General features: G+C 36.0%; 1 protein-coding gene across 3 annotated transcripts in view; it reads left to right on the top strand.

The window, feature by feature from the left end:
* The first annotated feature begins 609 nt into the window (after window positions 1-609).
* Window positions 610-12,938, top strand: part of BRINP3 (BMP/retinoic acid inducible neural specific 3) — a 374,180-nt gene continuing 361,851 nt past the window's right edge. Inside the window, exon 1 of one of the 3 annotated variants that reach the window (XM_084793294.1) lies at window positions 610-1,011. The gene's annotated coding sequence lies outside the window, so the exon portion shown is untranslated. Of the gene's footprint in view, window positions 1,012-2,541; window positions 2,893-3,819; window positions 4,248-12,938 lie in introns of those variants that run through there. The other 2 variants (XM_084793295.1, XM_084793296.1) reach the window with 2 other exon arrangements.

Below are 12,938 nucleotides of genomic sequence, written 5' to 3'. Positions count from 1 at the left end.
CCTCAAGGGACCAGGGACTGCCCTAAAATCCAGCTTCTTCGAGCATGCTTTTGGCGCTGAGGATTCAGGACTGAAAGCAATTGCCTTAAACACAGGCAGCATGATTTTACAAGGAAGTGGAGGAACCTAGGAGGGCTGCTGCCGTTTAAGCGTCCCAGCACCCACTTCTGCGTCCCTGCTAACCCTCCAAAGCACAGCACCCTGGAAAACTCCTAGTGACTAAGACCTTCAACCATTTATCTCCCAGCCCCTGTCAATGGGGAAAAAAAAACGCCGAGGATTTGATCCAAGCAATGAAACCCGTCCTGCTGGTTTATTTGGGGTGGGTATTATGTCAGGCTTTCTTCTTAAGCCTCGGTCAGTTTCTGCAAGGGAAAGGGTTTCAGGGAATTGCTAGTGAAATGAACTCACGGAATACTATTAATCCTAATGATAATGTTCCCAGCATAGGTAAACTCTGTAAAGAAATGCAAGGGGGAAGATCCTGCAGAATTTCCGAGAGGAGGCTCTCCTGAATTCTCATTGGATCTTCCCCCAGCAGCCTAAATCATTGCTGCTGCTCTCTGAGGATGATGACTACAGCCTAGCTCACTAGTTCTCTGCTCCCTGCCTTCAGCACATGCTTTTACTTCTTTTTGCAGAACTGTCTGCGATATGCATCCTGTTCTCTTGCGTTACCCAGCTTCTGTCTCTACTCACAGTGTGGGGACATGCAGTTCGCTAAATTTGTTCACCAGAGGATCATCATAAAACAAGGTCCCCACTGCTAACCATCCTCAGTAAAAAAGCACTTCTTTCACAGTTTGCCTCCTTCACTTTTGAGTTCTTGGATGCCCTGGAATAAGTGTCTTTCACTTGGTTAGATGCCACCAGGAACTGCTGATTATTTTCCAGACCTACTGCCTCACAGCTCACAAATCTACAACTGCTTTGGAAGACCATGGAATAACTATCTCCTTGAAACCTGGATGTACTCTCCCATAGTCATCTTCCTTCGTTAAATTTCCTTTGGTAAGTATTTCTTTACATATGATGAGTAACTTACTACTTGTGTTTTTTTTTAATAGCACTACTTCGTTTCTCCCTCCCTCCCCCCCCCTCTCTCTCTGTCTCACTCTGTCTGTGTCTGTCTCTGTCTCTGTCTGTCTGTCTTTCTCTCTGTCTGTCTCTTTCTCTCCTCTCTGCATATTTACTTTCAGATTGCAATTAACTATGTGACCATTAGTACATGATGAAATTAGTAAGATATAGCACATGCAAAGAGGCAACCCAATACATTTTTCTTTCTTTCTTAAAAAAAAAAATGCCCTCTCCCCACTTATATTACAAGTTTCTATCAGGTAACACGGACATCACTTCCCTAAACTGTGCTCTTCTTTGAACACAGCATTGTGCCATTTGAAAAGGTAATCTTTCTCTTAGTCTATGAAAATGCCTGTAGGAGAGTGGCTATTTCTGGGTTCGAAAAAGTTCACGAGTCCCTCTGATGTGCAGAAGGGTATACTGATCAGTGTGTGCTCATCTTATCTTACTCAACTGAAGGGCTGAGGGGGGACTTTGGGAAAGTGTGTCTATTGATTTAGCAGGATCCTAAATACTAATGTGACACTATATTAGCAAGAAAAGGAGTCTGAGTTTTGAGGGCCGCATTCTTAATACAGTATCCTAAATGCACATGGACACATTATTTTGGTCATCGTGGTTCCGGGTTAGGCAGCATTTTGCAGTGCCTTTAGCTTATGTGAATCATGTCAAGGAACAGTTAATTCATCAGAGAGGTCTTCTTTGAGATAAAGAGATCTATCAGAAGCTGCTGATTATCTGGATTTTAATACACTGAAATTCAGGAAGGGACTTTACAAGAAAAATTTAATTGTCTCACTCTTCACCCTTGCCTACCTACCCCTGCCCTCAGTTTTTAAGAAGTATGTTAATACGGCCCCTGCATTGTGCTTTTATGACCATTTCTATGGGCTTTAACTGATGATCACTTTGCATCCCACCTAGCTGCACTGAGGAACCTTTAAATGTTGGTTTTTACTTCACATTGGGCCAAGAGTTTCTTATTTATCAAACACAAACCTGCATGTGTCAGTAATCTATAAGCAGCTTGAGGATTTTCCTGTGTTACCCCCCTACCCTCAATAAGGACAAGTTTCTGAAATATCACCCCCCCCACACACACACACACTTTTATTAGGGTGGCTAGAGGTGATGATATATTTTTCAAGCCTCTGCTTCCTAAGTTATTTTCATGCTTTGTTGTTTTGTTTTGTTTTTTGAAGAGGGGGGGGTGTTCGTTTTTTAATCTCTGGGAAAGAACTGTTCCAGTCATTGATGGCTGACGCGACAATCTAGGCAATGATTTCTTTCTGTTTAATTCAAAAGCCTTTAAAGCTTCTAGATATAAAAGTAACTCCAGCTGCAGCATCTCCACATTTCCCTCCCCTCCCCCCCCCTCCCGCCAGATTACAGGGCTTTCCCCCTTGCTTCCCACTGAGTAGGAGATGGCTTGGGGCTGACACAGTGATCCGCACCTCTTGGCATCCCTCACCCAGCGCTAGTTTCTACCTGCGGTCTTTGCCACTTCAGTCGGTTCTCCCCTACAAGCCAAGGCCATTAGCGTCTGTGACTTCATTTGAAAAAACGAGGCTTTGGTGTAATTCGCCAATTCAAATATTCTCTCTAGAGGACTACTGCTATTGCGCAAGGGTAGAAGGAGAGAGAGAGAGAGAGAGAGAGAGAGAGAGAGAGAGAGAGAGAGAGAGAGAGAGAGAGAGAGAGAGAGAGAGAGAGAGAGAGAGAGAGAGAAAGGAGAAAACTTTCAGTGCAGTCAGACCTTTTTCTGCTTAATCAGTGTGGCACAGTGAGGCGCAGACATTCGCAGTCTAGGTAAGTGCGTTTTGCTGTCTTAGAACCCTGGGCTCAGCCTTCTATGGGGGAAATTGACAGGAGAGACAGGGCTCTTGCAGCCAAGAATGCTTTAACCAGAGGGCTAGCAACAGGCTACTGTATCTGGAGATTTCAAGGCGGCTTTTAGCTACATCTAAGCTTCCTGGGTTCTGGGAACGTGGAGGGCAAAACGCTATCGCCTGGCTGGTCCAGGGCTCTGTGCTGGTGCGGGAGAGGGAGGGTGGGGAAGGAGTCCCCGACCTGCTAGCGCAGGCTACACTCTCAGCCCTGCGGGGCTCTTGGTGGACATTTGCAGCCTAGGAGAGTGGGGCTCAAAGGGTTTTTCAACCTTCCACAACGCCGAGTGTCCAGTTTTCCAGGGTTCCCAAACCTCTTCTCTGGGAACGAGAGACTGCTTTTTGGTTGTTGTTGTTGTTGTTTGTTTTTGTTTTTGTTTTTCTGCAATCTCGTAACTCCTCTCTTCCTTGCAATTTCTTTATTAAATTCCTGAGCTGAATCTGAATCTAAGCATAGCGCGCGATCCTACCCCGGGATGCCGGTTTTTAAAAGCCCTGATTGCCTGTCGTTATCTGCCTGCTTAGTAGGGTTTAGGATAGCTGAAGGACTTTTTTAGATCAGTGTTTAAGTATTCCTAATGACCACCCCTTCCTTTCTTTCCTTCACTAACTCACAGAATCCTGAGGGCGGTAGGATGAATTGAGTTGGGTTTCAACTTGGAGCTAGGGCTTGGAATGCAATGCTATGTGCAGTCAGGGTCTTAGGACCTACAGGATTATGTTAAAGCCACTGTAAAGTTCTGGTTTTTATATTGCTCATCGCCCTTCCTGGAGGTGGGGGTGAGAGGAAAAAAGACCCATTTCTTGGCTTTCTGCTCTGGAGGGGAGGTGACCAACCAGGGAGGGGGTGGCACTCTGGGCTGCAGGTTTCTGCAGAGTCTGTAGCCAAACAGTGGAAGAGAGTTGAAGTGTTTGATGGCTCTTCTCCTAGTCCCTAAGAGTTGAATCAGAAAGCTTTGTACTTTCCTTTAGGTCCAGAACGTGATCAGTCCTCTAGATCAGGGACCTCCTTGTAAGGGGAACATGGTTTAGAGACTACATGAAAGGGTAAAATGTACTTTCCCTGCTGTGTGAGCTGCCAAACAGCTGTTTGCAGAGAGGAGGAGGTGACCAGGGTTAAAAATTAACCCTAGCATCCCTTGCAAAGGATAGCCAGTCACATGTATGTAAGCAAAGAAGAAAGCCCCAAGCTGTAAAGCTATCACAGCAGCCTGGAGACAGATGATTCAGAATTTGGGGACTTTCTTTTGATTTGTTTGTCATCATGCAGTTACCCAGGTAAGGACTGAATGTCTATATGATATCAGCAGCCATATAGTCTAGTCTGTGTTTGACCTATCTTGTGATATTTCCATTTCACTCTACAGAATACTTTTCATATGGTCCAAAGATCCATAACTTCTTAATATTCATATTCATGAGTATTTATAATATCAATTAAAGGGTCAATGTGTATTCATTTAGATGTTTTGTGTGATTTTATTTAAATGTTGAATTGTGGTAGAAAAATGATAAAATGGACCTATGTGAGAGGGAGTGATTGGGAAGGTAGGAAGTTATAGGAAGGTGTGGGTAGCCCTAATGAAATGTGGAAATGGCAGTGGCAGTAATGCCTTATATGAGTCTTTTCTTGGGGTCATAAACCTTCCTCGGCAGAGGGCAACTGGAGAACTATTAAGGGCTTCTTGAACTAGAAAAGTAATTTTGATTCCTTGGGAGAATGTTTTTGTGGACATTTGTGTTCTATTTTCTCAGTCTTGAAAACAAAAATGCATGGGTTTGGCACTAAATTAGAGGAGGAAGAGGAGATTGTCCAATGGCAGGGTTTTACATGTACCCAGTACAGACATCTTTAAGTCTAAGAAAAACAGCTTTAATACTGGAGGAAAGAGAAAGAGAGAGAAGAGAGAAGAGAAGAGAGAGAGAGAGAGAGAGAGAGAGAGAGAGAGAGAGAGAGAGAGAGAAATTGATTATGGGAGCACACCAAAATAAGCATCTTTTTGTTTTTAAATTGAAAGTTTGGTAGATACATAGATTGAGGAATTAGATTTCTTCCACTATCAGATTTATTTCAATTAAAGTAACAGTATATCTGCATGGTCTAAAGTTGTGTTATTATCACTGTCATAATTTTGTTATATTCTACTTTTAGTTAAAGGAACTGGTAGTGAAGCATAAAACCCGGCAAATTAATAAGACACCGTCATAAAACTACGCTACTTGCTAATAACATTTTGTCAAAGAAATTATCTTAACAATATCTGTGGAAATAATTTTAGTGCCTACATTTATTGATGTGGACCTCTGGATCAATTATTTTTTTTCTGCTTGTAAGATTCACTGATAAAATATTGAATAAATAATTACAACATTGGCTTGGAAAATTGCTAAGATATGGTACTTTTCTTAGTTTGAAACAAATGATATTTTTATCCCATACTAGAAGTCATTAACACATTTCAACTTGTCCCTTCTTTTGCATTTTAGTCTGAGAAGTTTTATTGTAATAATCATGCTGTGTGTATGTGTGTCTGTATCAATTTTTGGATTGATGGAGAATATATTTATGTCAAATATAGTTGTTTAAATCAACCTTGAAGTGAAATATACAGAATATCATATAAGGATCTATTTCATTTACTCTGAACAAATTAGTCTATTATTCCATTCTCTAATGGTCTATTTTGTTTTAAGAAACCCAACATTATTGTACAAATGTATGCTTTATAAATTATAGTGCCTGTTGATTGTACTACAGTTAAGTAAATCAACTCTCAGTTGAAAGAAGCCTTTATATTAAAGTGTAGGTGTTCAGACAAAGTATATAAATGTGTACATACCATCTCTACCATTAACTGTGCTACTAGACTGGTGTTTTATTTAATGTAAAACAGTTTCCTTCCTGAATAGTTCTTCATAGGAGTCTCTTTGCAGGAGGGAACAGATACATAGTTGTGGACTTTATAACTTTGATATTTCATTGTTGGTCCTTTATTTATTGCTATTATTTTTATTGTATCTCTATTATATTTCAAGTGAAAAGATACTAGTTAGAACAAGATTCACAAATTTTACTGATATAGAAAATTGACATTAAGATATAAATATCTTCAGTCTGAATGAAACTATGATAACAGTATGATGTGACAAGGTTTGCATAAATTGTTTTTAAAAAGAAAATCCCATATGTGTTTGCAATTATGTTCAGGATTTAGGATCAATGATGAAGTCTTCTAACACACTTTCCACTGGTGCAGCTTCCTTACTTCAGAGGAAGTTTACAGAAAAGGTTGATTTTTGGTAGATCCAGCACTTTCTGCCACATCTCTGCATCTCTACCTCATTTCTGTTGTCCTACTGAGACTTTTTCCTACCGGTTTTAATTTATTTTTTCTCAGTTCTCACATGAATAACAGAGAAATCAGAATGCTTTCTAAAGATATGCCAAGATAAAAATTAAATACATTTAAGATAAGCATGTTACAAAAACAATAATTCATCCACTCAAAAGATTCCATTGTGTTTGAATTTCTTACACTCAAAGTAGTGTTTTAACCTCTCAAGAAGAAGTGTTGGCCCAACTGTTTAATGGGAGTATGAAGTATTCTTAGTCTAAGGTGCAATGGTGCCACTTGAGTTTTACTACTATAAAATTTTTACAAAGTGAAAAAGCACACTTGTTGAAACACAGTAGCTGTTATTTTATTCACAAAATACTTACCTTGGAATTTGTGATTTTATGAAAAGACAGACGCTTTTAGAAAATGAGACTTTTAATAACTGACTGCATATTGTCAGTCAATGTCAGAAAGTGATGATTCTTAGATAATTTATATTTATGTGTTTGATAATATCCAGCTTCAAATAAAATAAAATATATTCTCATATAATACTAAAGTAGAGAAATCTAAAAAATGTATTTTATACTATCTCTTACAAACTTACATTCAATTTACTATAATGAAGGAAGGTGATTTCTGAATGTTTGTGTGTTTAATTTAGCAACTACTCAGAGAATTTCTTTTAGACATGTCATATAATTCTGAACAGTATTTCAAAATACCATTATGTATATTATATCATTTTATGACTTCAACATTTATAATTTATAAATTCCCATTGAGGGCAAAAGACAAAAAGTACTACTTTTTGTTTGCATATCATTGTTTTTCATGGACAATTTCAATTTTTAAATAATAGAAAAGTGTAATAATGTTTATTCCATTCTATAAAAATGAATTGAGTCTTCTAAGCTGAAATTTAATATGACTACTAATGGGCTTTCCAGTCAATCAATACCTGGTAGGTTAAGCTAGAAGTTTTAGCAACCAGTTTCTTGCTTTCCTGCTGGTATCAAATGGCAAATACAACATTTCACAGTTGTCTTAAAGTGTACTTGACAATAACATTTTAAGGGTCTTATGACTACCTTTGCAAGAATATCTAATGAGCCATATAGAACACTTGTGTTCAATTTCTCCCAAATATTCATATCTAATTGCAGAAGTTTCATAAATAATTATTTTATAAGTTATGAATTACTCCTCTTTATAAAATTTGAGATATATAATGCAAAGAGATTTGGGATGCTTCCTAATTAATATTCAAAGTAACAAATTTTTCATTTTTTTATCAAGTAATCCCAATTTTGATCCAGTAATAAATCCATTTCCTCCAAAGATGAATTTACATGATTAATGCTTTTTGATGGATGGGTTGCATATGTACATTTTATGGTTAAAATCACTGTGTTATTTAGAGGTTTATTTTTTAATTCAGAACGTATGGCTGGTTGTGGTGATGCTCGCCAGTTGGATTTGCTGAAGGAGGCGGAGGCAGAAGGATCACGAGGTAGTATGAATTGAGATGTAGAAAAGGACACGTAATCTCAAGAAAACACTGATTCTCAATCTGTTATTTTCAATCTTAATTTATTATTTGTAAAAGTTTATTATGCTTACAGTTTAAAATATGCTTATCCATAGTTTGACTTTTCTTACATATTGTTGTAAGTACCTATTTTAATGTATAAGCCCTAATTTACTCAGATGCCTTTAAGAGCACCCAAAGAATAACAAATTCTCCCTAATAGCTAATAAAGGAACAATCATGTTATAGTTCCAGCAAATTAAATCTATAAAATACACGTTTATTGATTAAATTAATAAATATATGAACATTACGTTCAAATGCATTATACCACTGTACTATGTAAGAATTATTTTCTCATAATGGTGTGTTTCATTTAAATTCCATTATAGATTTATTGTGAAAGAATACTTACAGATAGACTTTTTCTTCCTGATTTCTGTATCAGCCAACCTCATCAGAATTGACCTAGTTTTTATTAACTTTTCTGGACTCTTGCATCTTGTTAATTTTTAAATCTATCTCTAGAATATTACACTATTAAAAAACAATCTAAGCTTGGAAAGAGCAGAACTGAGTAAGCATGCATTTGAAATTGCTGAGAATCCAATAGTGGCCAGTATATAACATATAGTTACGTATAGATTCACATTTACTTGCCTTTATATTCCAACGAACATTTAATTTAAAATATTTTAATTGAGAATCACAAAATTAATCAAGTTTTTGGAAACGTTATATTACAAAACATTGTGGGTTTATTCAGCTGTCGTATTTTAAAATCCCATGCATTCCCACTTGTGATATTTTTTGCTTCAAATCCCTAAATTCAGGAAACTGAGGCTAGGGGATTGCTCTGACTTCAGGAATAGCTAGCCTAGGCTACATAGATTTAGTCTATTCTCAACTATGAAGTGAGACTCTGTTTGAAAAACAAAGCAAAATTAATCAAAGTAAATCAGGTTTATTCTAAGTGTTTATTATAGTATAATATTTTATGTATGCACACTTTGAATGCAGGAGTCTTTATGGCTGCTATGCAATATGCTAATTAGCATAAGCCTTCTATCACCACTAATTTAAATACAGAGCAAAACTAATGCAATTGTGAAGATTTGGGAATAGTTGATATACACAAGTGTCTGTCTATATTATCTTCATGGAGTACCAATCTTCATAGCTAAAAAATCGGTTCTGAAATTTAAACTCTGTAAATATATATGGAGAAAGGAAATATTTTTAAAAAGAAAAGTTTTCTTGAACAGTTACAACAGTCACCTCAATTTTATGAGAAAAGCCAGGCAAAGTTGAATAAGTATTACTAGAAAATGTGTGGTAAATGATACCTTAATGCCATTAATGCGTGGTTTTCTCAACATTTTTATGAATACCAACAAAGATATTAATACGTAAACATTTGAGTTTATTCATTTCTTTCTTTATTTTTTTTCAAGACAGTGTTTCTCTGTGTTAGCATTGGCTGTCTTGGACTTGCTTTGTAGACCAGGCTAGCCTCGAACTCACAGCCATCCACCTGCCTCTGTTTCCTAAGTGCTGGGATTAAAAGCGTGCACCACCACGCCTGGGTTATTCATTTCTTTAAAATTGAATGGTTCTAACTTACAGTGATAGGATTTCTCAATCTCTCTCTCATAAGTTGCTAATATGTAAGGGTATAATTACAGTGTATTTCATGAGTGTTAGAAGCAGTGTTTGAGGTCATATTGTAGAATAATATAGAAGGGTCAGTTTTCCAAAAATTATGTAACATTTCAAAAGATATGAAAAGCAATTCACTGTGGCAATAATATCAAAGAGCAGATTGGTGTTGGTTACTGCAAATATTGCTCAAAATTAGGCTTTGAAACAATGTTAAGTTTTCTTCTAAAATACAAATGCTGGGTCTGAAGACATCTCAATACTTAAGAGGATTTCTACTCTTGCTTAGAAACTTGGTTTACAGCATCATACACAGTGGCTCACTAGTGTCTGTAACTACAGTTTAGGTGGATCTGGTTTCTTCAGGGGGCCTCTGTTGCATATAAGAAAAGCAGTAGTACAAATAGAAGAAAGACTAAATACTGATTAAACTAATCCTTAAATAAAAAAAATTGTAATAGAATCTGGTTTGTGGACCCAGAAAACACATTCATTTCAGTTTCATCCCGCCATTCAAAATCAGTTGAAGACTAAAATCATCTGACTTGTTTCAAAATGTGAACAAATACAAGTGATTCCAATCATTCAGAATGGAGATTTAAAATTCATAGTGAAGAAAAAAATCCCTCATGTGTTTTCTGAAGGATACTCAAGGTAAATTTGAGAATTAGTATTGACTTCCTATGTTTTTAAAGTAACTTTTATTCACATCTGTGAGTCGATACATCACTGGCCCTATATCTTTCAAGATCTTTTTCCTCCTCTTTCCATTATATCAATCCATTTCCTCAACTTTAATACAAAGAATAGATTACCAACATTTTAAGAGAAAACAGTCTTTAATTGGACAACATAGATACACTCAGTTGTATGTTGAATAGTAAGAACATAGGGAAAAGAAATTTGATCATATTTTATAATGACAGTAAACCCTAGTATGGTTTTCTTTTGCATCTTTTTTTATCCAGCTTCAAACCTTGTAATATTTCAAATGTCATTGTTCAGTAAGTTCGACAGACATAAATATTTCTCTTATGCTGAGCATAGGCTGAAGTGAGAACAGAAGACTACTGCTTTTGTCACCTTTAAACCAATACAGACAACTGCTAATTGAGGAAATCAATTCTGATTTCAGACTGTGAAAAAATTCCTGTCATGTCCTATCAAGTTTATTTCCAAATCACCACTCATTGTGTGGTATAGCTAATGACATATGTAATGGTTATTCTTCTCTGACAATCAGACATAATTTCTCACAATTTACACTTTAGTTTTCTGATTTTTCTTCAAAAATTTGATGATTACTAAATTAAGAAAGCTATTTTTAAATATGTGTTGGTGTCTTACGGATATTTACATTGATTTTCTATCCAAATTTAGAGGACCATCAGGTGACGGTAGTAATGGTCAAGCTATGTTATACAATAAATTACTATTTTGCAGAGAGCTGATTTTAAAAATATCAAATTTGCCTAAATTTTTATTTTAAGGAATAGTGATGTAAGCAGATGTTTTCTGTTAGAAAAAAAAAACAGAGGACTAATTACAGCTGAACATATTACTAATATCAGGTGTTATGAGATGATATCGTTAGCTCACATGTCTGTCAACCAGGTCAAATATGTGAAGGTTACTGCAGAAGACATTATTCAATTAGACGTACATGTGGGTATGGCATGATATGCTTGGTGTGTGCTCAGCAGGTATTTGAGAACACTAGATAAAGTTTTAAACACGTAATCCAGAATTAGTTTGCTTCTTGAATATAACCTCTGGTTTGTTTTTATTCTGATTCTTAAGAACAACTATGTACAGAAAAGCTGATAACTGTGTACATAAAGACTTAGGAATACAGCAATGAAAACATAGGTCTTATAAGCAATGAAAAGGCAGAGAGTTACCTACAATTCTTTGTTAGTTGAAGTATTCTCGGCACTCATTAATTTATTAAGAGAAAGGTGATTCTTGTCTACCATTTTATTGTTATCTATGTTAAAATTTGATATTGCAAATGTATCTTCTTTTAAAGAGAGGCATATTTAACATTTTAAAATGCTGGATCTTTCTTGAAAGTTCAATACATTTAATAGTTCTTGTGTGAGTGGTCAAGGAATACATTATTATTTAAGTTTCTAATAACACATCTTCTAATTATGCAGAGATCTTTCTTTATGGAGTTGATAAACTCTGGGATTTTCTTTGTCCCTTCACTGCACAAAAATTCTGCCTATCTGGTGACCGAACTCTAAAGTTTTCTAGATATATTTAAGTATAGGTATTTGTTATCAGTCTAATAATCGTATGACTTTAGTTAAAAGAAGTGCAATTCCTTTTTTCTGAGCAAATTGTAGTTATCATTTTGCAAATTGTTGTATAGAACATTATTTTAAAAAGCGTTTCAAAGTATTTACTGTATGAAAACTGAGGATATTATTATTGAAAGCAAGGCAAAAATGATAATTATCTTAGAGTTTTACTGATATGCATACAACATATTACTGAGAAAAACATGTGAACTTAGCCACACTCCTTTCATTTCCTTAAAAGTGACATTTATCTGACAAATTATTCTCTTGATAAGAAACACTTTATTTTAATAAGGGATCAAGTTATGAGACTCCACCAAAACAGATGAATGGTAAAGCCATCTTGAATCATAACGTCTGCAGTTGCTACTCTCTATTCCTACACAATATATTCTTTTCGCCTTTATCCTAAATTGTCTTCTGTGTCACTGTTCTGAGAGTAGAATATATTAATTGCAATGCATCACCACTGGGTTCTAAAGTTTTTCATGACACTTCTTAAAAATGGTTTTAATGGGATTTAATAGTATGAAAGTTATGTTTGACTAAGTTCTTAATCGGGCAAAAGGAAAGTAAAACAAAACAGATTTGTAGTAGATGAGTCAGTAGACGGTAAATGAACAGAGGGAAGATCAGATGAAGGAAGATGCTGGCTTAAAACATCCTTCAAAGTTCTTCCAAAGTGATGACACATCATGGGAGAATTGAAGGTGAGGAACCTAGCCAAAAAAAATAAGGTGCTTCTCTTTGTAAGGTTTAGATTGGGCCAAAATGTACTGAGTACACAATACTTGCAGAGGTGAATTCATTAGATTCCAAATAAGGACCTATAAAATTTACAGTCTAGATAAGCCAAAATTGGAGTTAGATCTAGAGGAATATTTTTGTCACAGTATTCTTCATATTTTCATTAAACAAGTATTTATCTTATGAGTATGATTGTTTTCCCTGCATGTGTATCTATGTGCACTGCATGCATTTCTGGAGGTCATGAAGGACAGAAGAGGGCTGCAGCTATCCCTGAAACAGGATCTATGAATGGCTTAGAGTCACCATGGTGGTTCTGAAAGCAAATCACAGATTCTCTGCAAGAGTAATAAATACACATAATGTCTAGACCCTTCATATATTCTTT

This window comes from Acomys minous, assembly GCF_964271855.1.
Source record: "Acomys minous genome assembly, chromosome: 1".
NCBI classification, from domain to species: domain Eukaryota; kingdom Metazoa; phylum Chordata; class Mammalia; order Rodentia; family Muridae; genus Acomys; species Acomys minous.
The sequence above is the reverse complement of the archived record's forward strand: the minus strand, read 5'-3'. Positions and strand labels throughout refer to the sequence as shown.